At 37.5% G+C, this 19045-nt stretch overlaps 1 protein-coding gene across 1 annotated transcript in view; it reads left to right on the plus strand.

Annotated features, from left to right (window-relative positions):
- The first annotated feature begins 2296 nt into the window (after positions 1-2296).
- LOC134754244 (nostrin) overlaps positions 2297-19045 on the plus strand; it is a 76482-nt gene continuing 59733 nt past the window's right edge. The window contains exon 1 of the mRNA XM_063690441.1: positions 2297-2444. The gene's annotated coding sequence lies outside the window, so the exon portion shown is untranslated. The remainder of the gene's footprint in view (positions 2445-19045) is intronic.

Consider the following 19045-nt stretch of genomic DNA (forward strand, 5'->3'; position numbering starts at 1 on the left):
GTGACGTCGTTTTTCACATCGCCTTAAGGCCCTGGTCTGCAACAAACGCCGTAGGTCGCGTCCGGCGTCGCTATACGCGACCTACGAATCTACTTCACAAACTACACCTTAGTCAAAATAATGTGGCTTGGCTGTTTCGCTACCGTCACAATATGGGCGTCAGGTGAAAATTTATTGTACAATAGTTCTTGTAGTAACGAAACGCCCAAGCCACATATTTTGACTAATGTGTAGACTGTAGAGTTTGTGAAGTTAGGGCTTGTAGTTAGAAGCTTGGCTCTATAAGAGATCTGATAACTTTTTGACAGTGTGAGCCTTATGGTTTCGTCTTGGCAACATTTTACATGAAAATGTTTTTGGTGGGTAATATTTACTAAAATATATAATTTTTCGGAAAATTTCAGTTAAATGCCTACAATCCGAAAAAAGTTTTACTTGCATCGTGGTTTCCTAACACCACACATTTTTTTAAGTTAGTCCTAATTAATAGAGGCCAAAATACCTCATAGTGTAAGGTGTACGCAAATAAAAACCGGAAATCGATGATGTACAGTTTAGACGTTTTGCACACGCATACTAGTCACGATTTATAAATAAATAAAAATACAAAAAACAAAAAAAAATAAAAAAAAATACTAAATGAAATTATTTTGAAAAATGTTTCTTGTGGTTAGATATGAAGATATTACGAGTACGTATCATTTGTAGTATATTGTACAAAAAAATCAATCAATTAATCATCATCAAATTTTGTGTGAAAAACTAAACAAGCTATACCAACTGATGAAAAGGCGCAGTTAAAGGGTTAAAGAGGTAGTCCCCGTTGGATATAAGGATATTATGTATCATTTAATGATTAATATGTACCGTATCTGCAGTACAGATCATAAGTCTCGTAAAATAGGTAGTGAAGTAGAACTGTGTCACTTTGTAATATTGAACAATAAAAAAAAACTAAATGAAGTTATTTTCAAAATTGCTTTTTTAGAGTTAGATATGAGGGTATCACGTATCATTTGTTGTATATTTTACAAATAAAAAACAGCCATATCGTATATTGGTATATTTTAAAAATTATTTTTGTTTTAATAAAAAAAATGTCTGAAATTACAATCGCTTCATATATAATACCATACACAATAGGTTTCTGATTTTTTTCCATACAAAAAGAAATTACTCAGCACTCCTCCTCTAAGGGATTTTTTTTAAGAACTGTGGGTCAAAAATTTTGTTTTGGCCTCTAGTATGCGTGTGCCAAATGGCTAAACTGTACATCGATTTGCGGTTTTTCTTAGAAATTGAGCTCGTACGGCTTCCACTATCATATTATGTATAGATTCATGTTACCACTGGTTATTCCCGTCATGGGTCAATCCCATCAGTAATCGAGGATTTACGAATCCTGAAAACGGCAACGCATGTGTGCCTCTCCTGGGAGTTGTAAGAGTCCCTTTAGGCTCTTCCTATCTAGCGGACTCACGGACTGTATACTTACTTTCCTGCCACCTACGAGTACGAAGACTACCTATATATTAAAAAAATAACCCTTTTTATTGGTGGTTCGAAAACAAGCCTGATTAAAGGTAGGATAAGCATTATAGGGCAATTTTTTTTGAAGATTTAATTTTTTTGTCAGATTTTGTTAATAATTGGTAGGATTGAAAAGCTCCTTATTCTGGGCGGACAGACGGACGGACGGATGAACGGACGGACAACAGTGATCCTATAAGGATCCGTTTTTTTTTTCTTTTGGGGTACGGAGTACAGAACCCTAAAAACGACAAAATAAAAAACCGGCCAAGTGCGAGTCGGACTCGCGCACCGAGGGTTCCGTACTTTTTAGTATTTGTTGTTATAGCGGCAACAGAAATACATCATCTGTGAAAATTTCAACTGTCTAGCAATCACGGTTCATGTGATACAGCCTGGTGACAGACAGACAGACAGACAGACGGACAGACGGACAGCGGAGTCTTAGTAATAGGGTCCCGTTTTTACCCTTTGGGTATGGAACCCTAAAAATGTCTCAGTCCCAGAGTAGAGACTAGTCACTACACTGACTACACAGTGCACGTTGAATCCCATGATTGGGTGCGTGCCACTGGGTGGAATGGCTGGGTAGGTACCTACTCCTTGCGGACCTTGCGGTACCGTACCGACGCGGCGCGGTCGCGCTGCCCGGCGGCGTTAGCGTTCACTCACTGAATTCACTCATTCGTTTCGTTTTACTCAGTATCACTTCGAAGTAGTGCCGGAGTAGACGCATGAGTGTTGCGTCCGTATAAGTACTCCAACGCAGCCGCATCCCATAAAGTTTTTTTGTTTCTCCACAACACAATATTGTATAATAAAACACTTCTGTGAGTTCCGTGGTCACGTTGTGAGTGGTATACCTAGTTCACGGATTTCCACAGCTGTTGTCCTGTTCATCCCGCCTCAATCGGGTGAGTTCCTACATGCTTATTTGTTATTGTTTATTCAAAATAAAATAACATAAGAACTTTACAAGTGAAGAATTGAATATTGTAATAAGTGCAACTAGGTACTTACTAAGTAATTATACGTTTTATTTGCAGTTTCACACTTGTTCTTTTTAGATTTTTCTTGAACGTATCATAGGTATAGTTAGTTGGTAAAACCAAATTGTCAGTAAATAAGAACAAAAAAACTATACTCACCTTTTTTTCTGGCTGCTAGTACTAGTGTAAGACAAAGATAGTATGATTCTCTCGGTCTATGTTTGAAATGAGACAGTCCTTTGACAAATAGTTTCGATTTGCGTTTGACAAATGAATTAGTATGTACTTTACAGTCTGCCTACCTAGCTCTGTACACAACGTACTTATAGTTTGTCAAGGGACTGTCTCATTTCGAACATAGACAGAGAGAATCATACTATCTTTGTCTTACACTAGTACTAGCACCCAAAAGAAAAGGATGAGTATAGTTTTTTCTTGTTCCTATTTACTGACAAGATTTGCTTGACCAGCTATATTTATCATTATATCAATATTAAGTTGCGTTCCGATTATTTTCAACCATAGACATAGTATATACATTCAACAGATTAACCGCTTAGCCATTTTTAGGAAGTAGTTGATTTAATTTATTACACAATTACTTATAGCGAGCGACCTTATTATTGTGTATATGTATTTTACTTCGTATGATACAGTGAAGGAGGTAGTACCTAACTAATAGCTGGTCATTGGTCAATATGATATCAATCGTACTTAGTAATTTTTCATTAGGTATTATAATATAACTAGAGACCCGTTGCGGCGTCAACACGCCGCTAGAGTATGGTTCTAAAAGTTAGGTTGCCTGTCCACTGGAGCGGAGCGGTAATCGAGGAAAAAATCCAGTAATAGAATTTCATTAAAATTTCAGAGCGGAGATTTTTCCTCGCTCATCGCTCCGCCACCTCGCTCCGCTCCTGTGGACAGGCAGCCTAAGACTGAACGCTTAATAAAATCAGGAAATGTGACGTCTTCAGATGAATCACTGGCTGTCACTATCTATTTGATGCTGACTATACCCACAGAATATGAAATCTTATACATAATTATCCATACTATATACTATATAACTATATTATTACTATATATTTTACTATATCCATGCTAATTTTATAAATGCGAAAGTCTGTCTGTCTGTCTGTCTGTCTGTCTGTGTGTTCCCTCTTCACGCTTAAACCGCTGAATCGATTTAGATGAAATTTGGTATACAGATAGTTTGAGTCCCGGGGAAGGACATAGGATACTTTTATCCCAGAATTCACCCCTCAAGGGGGTGAAAAGGGGGGTGGAAATTTGTATGGGGAATCAATAACCGCTCAACCGATTTAGATGAAACTTGGTATGGGGATGGTTTGAGCTGTGGGAAATGATATAAAATAACTTTTATCCCCGAAATCATCCCTTAAGGGTGTAAAAAATGGGGTGGAAATGTATAGTGTGGACCAATTTGGGGGTGAAAAAAAGGATGGATTAAAAAGCAGATTTGTTTAAGAATTAAGATACCCAAATTACTAATTCCACGCAGACGAAGTCGCGGGCAAAAGCTAGTTTCTTATAAAATGGCGACACGTTTGTATAATTTTAGCGTATTATATTTCGGTCGCGTAGCACCTACCAGCATGTTTTGTGATCGTTAGTTTTGATGCAAAAAAGACATAATTATTGTCTATCTTTTCGCATCTTTCTAAATTAAAAATCATGATACGCGACCGCGATATGATACGGTAAATCAAGATTTCGTGGATAATCATGCCTTCTTGTCATTTGGCTCTCATGCCTAAAATTTCATAGGGCTAGAGTATAATTCATGTTTAATTCTCTTTTTCCTATTATTCATGAGACTGAAGTTTACAAACATTTTACAAACATTCCGTGACATTCCGTGTCTGGGCTATACCGCGAAAATCGAAGTTCAAATTGCGGGCATCTTTCTCTTTCACTCTAATTACGCCTTCATTGGAGTAAAAGAGAAAGATCCCCGCAATTTGCGAATTTCGGTTTTCGCGGTAGACCCTCTGACCTAATAATAGACCTAGTATATATACACGTAGTTATAGACATGAAACCGAGCGACCAGGGGTAAGAGAAAGACATATTCATGAGAAAGACAGTTTCATTTATGGCAGCATAATCCTTTTTGTCTGTCTGTCACCAGGCTGTATCTCACAAACCGTGATAGCTAGACAGTTGAATTTTCACAGATGATGTATTTATGTTGCCGCTATAACAACAAATACTAAAAAGTACGGAACCCTCTGTGGGCGAGTCCGACTCGCACTTGGCCGGTTTTTTCTCTTTCACTCTTATAAATTTCGGTATTTCGCCATCGCCTCCATTTCATTCGGCATTTTTTCATGGTCGGGTTATGCCATCAAGCCATCATAGCAAACCCGACCATGAAAAAATGCCCGGTCGGTGATAAAGATAAAGCATGGCACTATTTTCTCTTTCCTCTTATAGGAATCTTTCTCTATCAAAGAGTGTCAGGCCCTTGAACCTAATTTAGTTTTTTTTAATTTACTTTTTTGAAAGTATGTACAACGACTGGACCGCGACCTTGGTACCGTCAAAATATCTCTTTCTCGCTCTCTGCGTACGGCAGCCCACCTTAAGCGCCTAACACATTACCGCACCGCACTGGTCATTGTGCGATGCACCTATAAGTAAGAGCGAGAAAGAGATATTGCTTTCTAACCGTAGCCGCTTTATAGCCGTATTTAACAGACTATCTTAAAAGCCGTTAGAGACTACCACACCTCACCGCGACCTTGGTGCGATGCGGCGCACGTATCGATAATGCGCAAGGTGGTCACCGTACGTACGTTAAGGACGCAGCTATAAGTTAGAGCAAGAAAGAAATATTATAGCCGTATTTAACAGACTATCGTAAAAGCCGTTAGAGACTACCACAACTCACCGCAGCCTTAATGGTGCGGTGCGGCGCAAGTATCGATAGTGTGCAAGGTTGATACTGTACATACGTTAAGGACGCAGCTATAAGATAGAGCGAGAAAGAGATATTTTGACCGCACCAATACGGCTTTTCGAGATATTCTCTTTCTCGCTCTCACTTATGGGTGTGGCGCACCAAGATCGCGGTGCGGTGCGGTAGTCTGTTACGATTTTACACACGATCGCACATACGCCGCACTGCACCAAGGGCGCGGACCGATGCGGAAAATGGGGTTGGCCGGTCGAAATAATTAACAGAGGGCGCCAGCATAGCTTGCCCTGTCAATCCCTAGAATTGTGTCAAATTTTTGTTTTTTTAATGCCCTGGATGCCAGCCCTTTAAGCCAAATCTTACAGAAAAAGGGGCAAGCTATGATGGCGCCATCTCTGCAAACCTTTGACAGTTGCCAACCCCATTGACTGACCGTTTACCTTAAAGATCCGACATCATTTAACATCCTCATAAGAACAAACCTCGCCGTACGTGCTTTTTGAAGTAAATATAGATGCTTTTCCCCACCGATTTGTATGGTTTATGGTGGGCCGGTGGGCTACAAATTCTGTCCCTCACGGGCGCACGCGGTACGCCACTTCTATAGGATCCTACCTTCTATGTACTTCTATGGGCCAAAGCCACGGATTTAGATTTTAATAAACCGGATGGAGTACACGCGCCAAAAAGTGAGTCCACATGAGAAGTCAAAGTGGGCGGTTGCATCTCTTTCTAATTAGGGTGACCATAAGTCATATGTATGTGGGATATTAGGATAAGTTGGAATGTATAGTTTGGCCAAGATCTTTTTTCATTCATGCATAGGATGCATGCAAGTCAGAGAGAATGGATATAGTTTTTTTCTCCTCTGTAAAACGCTTCACAAAACCTTACTTAATTTAGTCGTTATAAAAGCTGTTACTGATGACAGACAGACTGACAGACGGACAGCGGAGTCTTAGTGATAGGGTCCCGTTTTTACCCTTTGGGTACGGAACCCTAAAAATGGTCACGTTTTTTTCATTTGTAGTCTGCCTTTTCGCACTCATGGTATGTTCATATACGTAATGGCTTCTCTTTTGCACACTTCAGCTATTCTTTAAGCGTCATCGTAGTTAATTGCACCATTTTTTTTTTATTTGCCGCCTTTGTGTACTGACGGAAATGTGTGTTCAACCTATATAGAATATTATGTAAAAATGTGTCTGTAATATTTAAGGATTTTGGATTTAAATTTTGGCAATTATATAGCTCTCATTACGTGCACAAATAAATCATTTATCTATCTATCTATCAACCAAATAATTAAACATGCCGAAATAAAGATATACTTATTTAGGTAATCTTATTTTTACATTAAGTAAGTACGTGGGTAATAAGAACTCTGTAAGGCCGATTCACATCGTGCCGACATCATAGTCACCCTAATGAGTTTGACAATGTTTTCTTGTATTTTTATCGTATACTTTAATAGTTGAGGCTTACCTGTGAAAAGATATACCACAACCAACAAATCTTTCACTTCTGCAACCTTTCACACAACATCTTTTACCCATTTTATACTTTATTTTGCAAATAAATCTTGAGCGCCGCCATTCATGTATTTTGAAAATTTCTTTATCAAGTTGGGGATACCAATTAATATTCAAAGTTACTACAATGTCTACCATATTAAAAAATGTATTTTTTGTTGTGCACATGCTTGGTTAAATCAGTTAATAATATTGACATTATAACTATTTACAAATTACGTAAAATATATCAGAACCGCACTCTGAATATAGCACTTAAATAATTTAAAAAGGTATTTAATTTCAGTAGTTATTGATAAAAATACTACCAAAATGGTATTTTTTTAACATTGGCAACATATGCGAGTGGGACACCGCGACCCACTTTTGCTATCTCATGTGGACCGTTTTCTCGAGTCTGGTACGAACACCTTTCTGGCTCGGTGATAAGGTTCAATTTAGTATGGCAAAAAAAGTGACAGCTCGCTCCTGTTTAGGGTATAACTTCATGGCCAAAGCAACAATAAAATTATGGATGGTATATAAAGGATCGCAATCTCTTATGGCAGAATTGTTGTAAAAGTGACCGCGTTAAGCTTTAAATAATAGTTCCTAATCTCTCCGGTGGCGCTAGTTAGGCTCTGGGACATGAGTATAACATGAACCATATAAGGCAACAAATAACCCGACCAAATTACGTAGATTGTTTTTGGTAGTATTTCGGTGTATGGTGGCGCCGCCTAATTACTGTTTTTTGATGGACACTTTTCATACATAGAGATTTGGCTCCTTTATACAGTCTCCATGAATAAAATAAACATGTGTCATCTTGATGAGTACGATGTGGATGACACATGTCTGACATGTTGTCAAACACAATAATACAATTTTATGGTGTTTTAATATAATTTTTAGTGTGGTGTATGCATGTTACAGTCTCAAAACAAATATTTGAATGGATTGGATACCTTACATACATTGGATATAGGTTTGAGTTCAATTCAATCTCAAGTCAGAACAAAGGTCACGTGGTACATTTTTTCAAATTAACTTTTTAGTACTTTTTCGGGAAAAAATCAAAAAACTAAGAGCTTATTGCAAATCTGTAGCATGAGACGAATCAAATGACATATAATTTATTAAAATCGGACCATAACTGTAGATCTGATGGGATGAACAAAAATCGGCCTCCAGTAATATATATAGGTATATATAGATAATTTTTCAGTCGCTACAGTAGAAAGGTACCTATCCTATCTACTAACTATTCAGCTATTTGCAAATTCGACTGTACAAGGAGGAAATTGTACAGTCACGTCTGAAAATATCGATACGGACAAAGTGCCAAAAATACCTATGTAGGTACCTACACCCATATATTAAGGACATTAAGGTAGTGTATACATATTTTTAGCACTTTGTCCGTAATACGGATTCCGTATCGATATTTTTGGCACTTTGTCCGTAATACGGACTCCATATCGATATTTTTGGCACTTTGTCCGTGATATGGACTCCGTATTTGGCACTTTGTCCGTAATATGGACTCCGTATCGATATTTTTGACACTTTGTCCGTAATATATGGACTCCGTACTCCGTATTGATATTTTTGGCACGTTGTCAGTTATACGGACTCCATATCGATATTTTTGGCACTTTGTCCATGGACTCCGTATCGATATTTTTAGACGTGACTAGAAAAGGTCCTAATTAAAACTTAAGCTTTTATATTACAGATAGGTAGTTACCTATCTTATTTATATATGACACAGGTGCATGAGATCACTTTAAACGTCCAGTCTTTAAGTTGAATCCTATACCTACTTCTGGGTACTGCCACTATTATCAGAGCAAACAAGAATTGTCTGTTGCAATTTGAGTGACAGGTGTATAATAGCACGACGCGAATGACGTAAGAACCGCGGTACTCTTTCTGTATTATAGAGGTATTATTTAGCTAGCTAATCTAGCATCTCTAGAGACGATGTCCTAATAAAAACGTAATATTATAAATAGGTAATGTTTAAACAAAGTGAGCGCTGTTTATCCCCTTGGCGGTACAAATTTTTGTCCTTACTTAGGTACCGACTTCTCTCACATTCTCTCTCTCTCTGCCCTTAAAACACGAGGTCCGAGGAAGCTAAATGCCAGTAATGCCACCCTGCTCTGTTAGCCGCTATCTAAACCGATTCCTGCGCTTACATTAAAACGTTATCCAATGTATGTACAGTGAAACCTGGTTAATTGGGACCTGGATAAATGGAAACCCGCAATAATTACAATCAAAGGTCCAGTTCCGGTCCATTGGAAGTGGAACCCAAAGGCCTATGCTAATTATAGAAGATTATGAAACGTCTTTAAAAGAAATTCAGATTTTAGTGTGTTTGTTCATTTTGTCTCTAGCTATAATTGAACAGAAGGCATAAAAGACCTCTACTTATAATTGAAACAGTGCTAAATAGTTCTGTTATTCCTTTTTACTACTTCTACTGTTGAAATGGGTCGTATTTTTTACCTCTGTTATTGAACTACACTACCTAATACACGGTGTTACTTGAGCCACTGAAAACCTGAGACACCACTACAATTATTTATTTTTTTGAACTCATTTTAAGTATTTATTCTTTAATCCGATAAATATTTAAAAATAATAAGATGCATAGATTTCTTAACAATTCTATTCGACTGGTAATTCTACACAAGATGCTTCTTCGTTTGTCACATCAAACAATTGCTAGTTACCATCGTAAACACTGTTAACAGACCATTTGCATACCTTACTGCAACGAGATAAGGTTTAGCAATGCCACCAATGGCCAGTTACGGGTGTTCCTCAATGAGAAATAACGTGTCAAATGCTAGTTATTGATATTGTTGCATTACAAACCTGTAGAATGGGCATGTAAAAATTATAAAAAAATTACCCCCAATAAAACATAGCGCGATCGATTCTCCTATCGATTCTGAACACTGTTTTTAGGTTTTCAGTGGGTCGTGGAACACCGTGTATATAGCAACAACATTATCTGTACTGTTATAAAACTTTTTAAATCTTTAATGAATACGAAGTTTAATAATTTCTTAGGATATTTTTATCACGCATATGCGATTTAAACAATATTATTTCACCTAAATAGGTGAAATTATATTGTTTAAATCGAATACAAAAATTTAATAATCAGTTACATAATTATAGTCTGTCTATAAACTTAGTTTGTATTCAGACATTTAAAAAAACGTTTGTCTACTATGCAAGAGAAAAATGTTAAAAGCCAAACGATTATAAGAAAATAATCTTAATAATGAATGTAACCTAGTAGTAACTTTTAAGTGCAAGAATTTTTTTTATATACCTGATAACTAGATATTTAGCTGGTGAAACTAAACATTGAAAGTAATGGTTATTTATTTGCACCTCCATTAAAGAAATTTTCAGAACGAGATTTGTTTAACGCGCGGGAACCTCTATTACAATTGACACAAAAACTTATTCAACCTGGATATTTGGTACGATCTGCTTAGAAGGAAAACTTGAGATTTAAATTATCCAGGTTTCACTGTCCTTGCCGATGTGTAGTCTCTAAACTTAAGGCAAAATTAAGCAAAAAAACCGCGCTTAAAATTGAATGCGCCAGCACTGACACTTACCTATTTACACACAGACCGCGAGCCAGGCGCAAATTTCGTCAGTCATCGCCTCCCGGGTGAAAACTCGTATAGCGGTTAACGGCTATGTATGATGAACCCTCGTGAACGTCAGCTGCCGTTGGTGGGTTGAGGAATGGCAGCCACCGACACGCGTAACACGGTCTTTCCACCGCGATACAACTGGCTGACGATTTGTTTTATTAACAATAGCATCTAAACTATCACCTGACAAAGTATCAAACAGGAGGCGATGACGCCGATGACTGAAAATAATTTTCTTTTTTACATGTTCATGTGACCAGCTGACGCTCTTTCCACAGCGATACAATCAGCTGATGATTTTGTTTATTCACAATAGCATCTAAACTATCATCTGGCAAAGTATCAAGCGGGAGGCGATGACTAAATTTTTTATAGAGTTTATTTGCTGCCATTCCTCAACCCACCAACGGAGCGGCAGCTGACGTTCACGAGGGTTCACCATTCATAGCCGTTAAACATATACGAGTTTACGCCCAGGAGGCGATTGGTCATGGAAATCTGTTCCTGGCCCGCGGTCTAACAGTAACATTGAGTTTAAAATAATTACATTAAAGAGGTACCGATCTAGCGATACTATAGGTAAGGATAGACAGAAACCAGCCCTTCCTGTTCTACTTAACAATTGAACATTGCAAAACAACATTACATTAAAGAGGTACCGATCTAGCGATACTAAGGATAGACAGAAACCAGCCCTTCCTGTTCTACTTAACAATTGAACATTGCAAAACAACGTTGAGTAATGAGTATAGTAAGGGGTTTATTCAGGTAATATTGCGACACTTTTCTCTAACTTCCGTTCACAATGAACCGTTCGCCGGAAATGTTTAGTTTCTATTAGATTTGAATCGATTACAGTGGACAATGACCTAGTGGAGAATGACCTATCGTCAGACAGACAAAAAGTAGTTTTAGTCACGCTTGTTCATAAGAGTTGGACGCAGGAAACTTATTATTCGGTGTAGATATAGTCAGATCGTTGTTGTCGTGGCGCCTTCTTATACTTTACTAACTGCTAACATGCAATAATAGTGGTTAATGACGGTTTAGAACAGTGACTATTGATTACTAATTACTCGCACTGTCAAAAAGTTATCAGAACTCATGTAGAGCCAACCCTGTAACTCTACACTACACGCCCTAACTCTACAAGCCCTAATTTCACAAACTCTACACCTTAGTCAAAGTATGTGGCTTGGCCGTTTCGTTGCTACAAGAATATTGTATAACAGACAAGTAATGATCAGTGAATACATTTTTCACCCTGGCTCCCATATGACGTGATTGTGATGGTGATTTAAAAAAAACATGAAATACGTATTTTATTATTTATAACCAGGAGTCCCTATATAAATTTTTAGCATCAAAATTTGCGTTAGTCTCACAAGCTTCCATCCCCTAGTTTAAGGGGTTGGGGAGTAAAAGTTCCATGTTTTAGAATTCGCACGTACCGTGCCGTTTGCAGCACTGGAAGCCTCGGAAAGAAACACGATATCAATGAACGAGAAAGTAGTGCTTGTTTCTTTCGCTATACGTTATACAGAAAAAGATCGGAATGAAAGCATCTTATTATTGGAATAAATTTAACCTCTAGAAGTCTAGAATAGCCTCTACCAAGTTACTTAACGTCTACCAGGTACGAATAGTGTCAGAAAAGGCTTATGTATCTTAAATTAAGATAAATAAGCCTTTTATGACACGATAAAACATTAAGATTCTTAATGTTTTATCGCTCGTGATCACAATAAAAGTTGTCATAGAGTCAGTTTAATTTGAGGCTAAGTCACCATACTATGAAAGCCCAGCAGTTTTTGATGATGCATGCAAGTACATTATTGTATTATTATGTATTACCCTGCAATATCAGTATACCCTGGAATGTAGTTACCGGAATAGGTTAATACGAACGCTTATCAAAAGCGGGAGATGTATCACAATATATGATTGACGTGTTATTTCTAGATTAGACTACATGAACCTACTGATAAAGGTAAGAGTCCCCGATCTGTCATGATAACACCCATCTCCCTGCAGATAAAATATAGAGAGAATCGATAGGAAAGTTCGTCTTTGTAGTATTGGTGTTGATAACTTGATACCCTGGAGACCGCAATAAACGGCAGTAGTTTTAAGTACCTATCAAAACCAGCTTCATCCGATGCCTAACTCTTTAAAAAGGTACGTGTGCTCTATAATTTTGAAAGAAATATCTAGGTTAAGTAGATTCCTCTTCATGGTGAACAAAAAAAAATGGTATCTAATTTTTTATCTAGAAACTCAAGAACGCATCAGAACCAAAGCGCGCATTTGTCTAGTGTAGAGTAGAGATTTATTGCCACTTTTACTAGGCAATTCTTGGCGCGTCTGCCAAAAAATGCATTTTAAAAACACACTTATTTATTGCCAATTGTACGTAATGCCCCCAAAAAAATGTATTCGTCAAATCGAATCATATGAGCCCATCTCGGAGGTTCACTAGAAGAGTTCCTCTATCCATCTACGGGCTGTATTAGCCGCTGGTACCAAATTATTGTTTCAGATTAAAACAGCTATCAGAAGTTGGTTGAAATCCTCAGAAAAGATTTAATTTTTATTACTTTTTTATTTAGTTACATACAATGAAGTTAATTAACTAATAAGTGTGTTATTAAATAAGATAGTCCACTTCTATACAGGGAGATCGGTCTCTGCAACTAACTATCAGGTAAATTTTAAGGTGAACCGGATCTCAATATTAGCTGTTGAAAATATTTTGTTGTTAAGACATTACCAATATGAGTAGGCAAACGTCTAGCTTTGCTCAACTTGTTCAACAGTCACCATTAAGTTTGTAGATTAATCAATAAATGCAAAAGCTACTGAAAGTTTATTAGAATACCGCTGCCAGAAATGATTCCATAAATGGCACGGCGCAGCGGGGGACACGCTCAACAGATTTAATACCTACATATACTTACCGACTCATGATTTTATACTTACGAAGTAATTTAAATTAAGACCGTTAAACACTTCGCGAGTAGGCAGTTTTATTGTAGAACAATTAAATTTAGTCATAGTGACCCATTTCATTACTCTGGATGAGGTACCCATAGTTTTATTAACCGACTTCAAGATTTCAAGGGAGGAGGTTCTCAATTCGGTTGTTTTTTTTTTTTTTGTTTAAATATTTGTTACTCCATAACTCCGTCATTTCTGGACCGATTTTGAAAATTCTTTTTTTGATTATAAGTATAACATACAGATTGGTCCCGTTTTTGTCAAAAAGCAGTTCTGATGATGGGATCCATGAGGAATCGAGGGAACTCCTCAAATATTAAAGGCATACATTAAAAAAGTGACATTTGATGAAGTGGAACTGCTGATGATGATCAGAACGGAACTCTTCAATGACGCATAGTTTACGTTTGGCGATTTGTCCTCTTCGTTATGTTTGTTAAGCAAGTTAGGTTTTCAAGAAACATTTTTGTCAAGTTCGAGTTCTGATGATGGGATCCATGAGGAATCGAGGGAACTCCTTATATGTGAAAGGCATACATATAGTGATTTTTGTATTTTTATCAACAAATCCAGCATTTCCATTTTAAAAAGTGACATTTGAAGTGGAACTGCTGATGATGATCAGAATGGAAATCTTTTGAGGCATAGTTTACGTTTGACGATTTGTCCTCTTCTTTATGTTTGTTAAACAACTTAAGTTTTTAAGACATATTTTTGTCAATCCATGAGGAATCGAGGGAACTCCTCAAATGTGAAAGGCATACATATAGTGATTTTTGTATTTTAATCAACAAATCCAGCATTTACATTTAAAAAAGTGACATTTGATGAAGTGGAACTGCTGATGATGATCAGAATGGAACTCTTCAATGACACATAGTTCACGTTTGGCGATTTGTTTTCTTCCTTATGGACCCAGACCTAAACTTGGACCCGGACTCGGACCCGGACCCGGGGCTGAATATGGACCTTAACTCGGACCCGGACCCGGACCTAACTCTGACCCAAACTTGGACCCGGACAGCCGGACACGGACCCGGACTCGGATCCGGACCCAGACCCGGACCCAGAAATGCTACTAGAAAAGTGGGTTAGGTGGGTGAACTGCGATTCTCACAGAACAGAACTGCTATCAGAAAAGTAGGTTAGGTTAGGTTAGAACTGCGACCCTTACAAAAACGAAATGCTACTAGAAAAGTGGGTCGTTTTACCTCCTTTTCTACATAATTAGGCAAAAGATGCTGTCTTTTTCATTTCATTGTCTGGAATCTAAGAGTGCACCATCAACAATAAGTGAACTTTCAGCGGCATCCCCCATTGAAGTCGGTTTTTTTTTTCCTAAAAATTATTAAAAGGTTTATTCCTAATTGGTTATTGACGGCGGTAGGGTAGTTGCCCTAGTTCAGTAATCAAGAAAGGCGCTAAGGCGCTACCGTAGTGCCCTAGGTATTGTTTATTGACAGTGCATGATAGTTTCTACGAACAATTTTATTTTAATGTTAAAACACTTTGAACGCCGTAACAACTACCTACAGTCCTACAATCAGTATGGAAACCATAATAATGCAGTAGGTAATAATGTAGGTAGATAACGGTCATTCATGGAATGGTCTACTCGTATTTCTAATTATTGTAGAGTTATGTCACCCAACATATGGCGGTATTATTACCTGCCTACTTCACTAGCTTGTTTAACCTTCTTTTCAACACGAACTGATGGTCTAAACTAAATTAACATACCTAAATGAAAAACGTAAAACTTTTACATAGACCAATGAAAACTAAGATAAAGTATACCAAAATAGCGTCAAGTCTTTAAAATACGGACAGATTGGTGCCTACTCGTGCAAATCTCGTTTTTAGGGTTCCGTACACAAAGGGTAAAAACGGGACCCTATTACTAAGACTCTGCTGTCCGTCCGTCCGTCCGTCCGTCTGTCACCAGGCTGTATCTCATGAACCGTGATAGCTAGACAGTTGAAATTTTCACGGATGATGTATTTCTGTTGCCGCTATAACAGCAAATACTAAAAACAGAATAAAATCAATATTAAAGTGGGGCTCCCATACAACGAACGTGATTTTTGTGCCGTTTTTTGCGTAACGGTACGGAACCCTTCGTGCACGTGTCCGACTCGCACTTGGCCGGTTTTTTTGTTAAATTTTCTACCAAAGCGACATCATGATATTAATGTAAGTAATGGCCGCGGGAACACTTAACTACGTATAAGATAATGTTTTGTGTGTCGCGATGGTAATTTTTTGTTAGGTATAAATAAACCCGTTGTTTAGAATGAATGGATGTTAGAAAATTCCTATGTCGTACCACGTGCACTAATAGCGATACCTGATGCACACTTGTACAAATTTCATTGACCCAAGCCCTGCCTGTCTGTAGAATTTATGAGATCGCTGTTAACTGATTACGTAGCATGTGCCTATTATCATATTATAAGTCGTATAGGTACATTAGGTACTGTGAAATCTGGATAATTAAAATCTCAAGGGACCGGCCGACCTATCCAACGACACCCGACAACATAGGGTTGAAGTGAATAAAAAATTCATCCCCACTTTATGTCCAGCGGTAAATACCAATTTTTATCTAGTTTTATATTTACCACTTAGTCCCCGTGATTGATATAATATATATGTATAGCCATGCCAAATAACGGATTTGAGCATATTTTAATTATAGAAGTCTTGGGCGTGATGTACTGTAACCAGACAGCGAATCTTTTTATCGTCAGTGAAAAACGCAATTAGAAATGAGGTACCTAGAAAAGATGAGAATATCTCGTTCCATTTGCCGGCGCACTCATCCATGATCACATAACTGAAATCAAATGGAGCATGGACTGAGATTAATGTCTGGCTCAAATATGTACTTGTATCTACCGATTATTTTTATCGTACCTAATCTGCAGAGGAAAAGCTAGTAGAAACAATATCTACTGCAAAACGAATTAGTACCTAAATATAAGAATATTTTACTAGCTGTTGCCCGCGACTTCGTACGCGTGGATTTGTATTTTGGTGGTTATATATTCTACATGAGCATAGAACATAGCAAAAGAATAATTATTTGATAATTATTATACAAAGCATGAGATTTGTCTGTCACAACCTACGAAGTTTCAAACCCCTAACTGGAACAAGTTGTTCTCGATGGGTATCGATGGGTGGTGCTATAAGGGGGTAAAGAGGGTTCTTAACCCCGTTAGAAGATTTTCAAGTCCACAAAAATATTCGCTCCCGATACAAACTTTTAACCTTTTTTAACCCTTTTAGAGGATGACTTGTTAAAAACGCTGATATTACTTTTGTTATATTCTAATAATATGCCTTTGTACAAAGATGTAAGTCCAGCACTCAAAAAATGTTCGATCTCCATACAAACTTTCAACCCCCTTTTCACCATTATGGGGGATGAATTAAAAAAAACGCTGAAATTACTTTTACTGTAGGTATTCTAATAATATGCTCATACACAAAGTTTCAAGTCCCGCACTTGATAAAATTGTTGATCTCCATACAAACTTTCAACCCCTTTTTCACCACCTTAGGGGATGAATTATCAAAAACGCTGAAATTACTTTTCTTGTATTCTAATAATATATCTTTTTACCAAGTTTCAAATTACTAGCTTAAAATAAAACTTGAACCCCATACAAACTTTCATCCCCTTTTTAACCCCCTTAGGGTTTGAATTTTTCAAACTCGCTTCTTATCTGTTGTACACTTTATAAATGCAACCTGGTGTGCAAATTTCAAGCTTCTATCGTTTGTAGTTTCGGCTCTGCGTTGATGAATCAGTCAGTGAGTCAGTCAGTCAGTCAGTCAGTCAGGACACTTGCATTTTATATAGATAACAGTGGATTACTTATACTCTACGAGTATGAGGGATTTTTTAAATGACTAGTCACTGGATCTATTACCGCCATGCCACCGACATGTTTGTATAGGTACCTAATTTATCCTTTAATATTACGTATATTCTGCCGTAGTGTCTAAAATACTGAGTTATGATGAATAGAATCCTTTTATGGCCCGGCAGGCGTAGATTATACTCGTATTTTGAACAAATTTAAAAACCGGCCTAGTGCGAGTCTGGCTCGCGCACGAAGGGTTCCGTACCTTTACGCAAAAAACGGCAAAAAAATCACGTTAGTTGTGTGGGAGCACGACTTAAATATTTATTTTATTCTGTTTTCAGTATTTGTTGTTATAGCGGCAACAGAAATACATAATCTGTGAAAATTTCAACTGTCTAGCTATCACGGTTCATGAGATACATCCTGGTGACAGACGGACAGACAGACAGACAGACAGACAGCGGAGTCTTAGTAATAGGGTCCCGTTTTTACCCTTTGGGTACGGAACCCTAAAAATAGAAAAAATCCGCGAAATATGTTCCTGACATTCGTGACTTGACATGATGATTTATATTTTAGGCCAATTAGCGACATGTCTATACCTACTCTTAAGTAATTTCACAGTACATATGGTGCTAATTTACCGCCCTAGTACGGTAACTAGCACTATACGTACATATGTCGACAATTTAAAGGGCCGTGTGTACTGTAAAACGTTGTACAATACACGTGCGAAAAGGTAATTCGCAACTCGCGTTGATTTAAACATTCCGTCGTGTTTTAATTTATCGTCACTGGTTGCGAATTTCCTACTTTTCGCACTTGTATCGTAATATGCTATAACAGTACATCTGGTTCTCCATTACGACACCCTGTGCTATAATAAGCACTGTAAAACGTATGTACTGTAAAACGTTGTACGATACACGTGCGAATAGGTAATTGGCACTTATATCGTAAATAACTATTATTTGGTACCGTTGTACTTACAAAGTGTGCCTATTCGATAACCTTACTTAATTTTCATAATTCTCTTAGCAAATTATACCATTCACCACAAACGTGGAGGAATCATGAATGAAGTAAGTGAATGACATCGTGATCGTTGCTGGAAGTAGGTAAATGCTGTTGGTTTCACTTCACCCAGACCAATAAATACTTTCCCATCCATTAGTTGTACGGGTGTACAGCTACCTATTACTTACTACTCGTACATAGTACATAGGAGAATTCAACTTCACTTCAAGATTACTGGGCCCTGGTAACATTTCAAGTTATTTATTTGGTTTTAAGTTAAATGTACAACGTCAAATTTAATTACAACAATCATTAGGTACATAGTATAAAACAAAGTCGCTTTCCGCTGTCTTTCTGTCCGTCCGTCTGTCCCTATATAATATATGTATGCTTAGATCTTTAAAACTACGCAACGGATTTTGATGCGGTTTTTTTAATCGATAGTTTGATTCAAGAGGAAGGTTGATATGTATAATTTGTAAAGGTTTTG

Source organism: Cydia strobilella, chromosome Z (genome assembly GCF_947568885.1).
Source record: "Cydia strobilella chromosome Z, ilCydStro3.1, whole genome shotgun sequence".
Taxonomy (NCBI): Eukaryota; Metazoa; Arthropoda; class Insecta; order Lepidoptera; family Tortricidae; genus Cydia; species Cydia strobilella.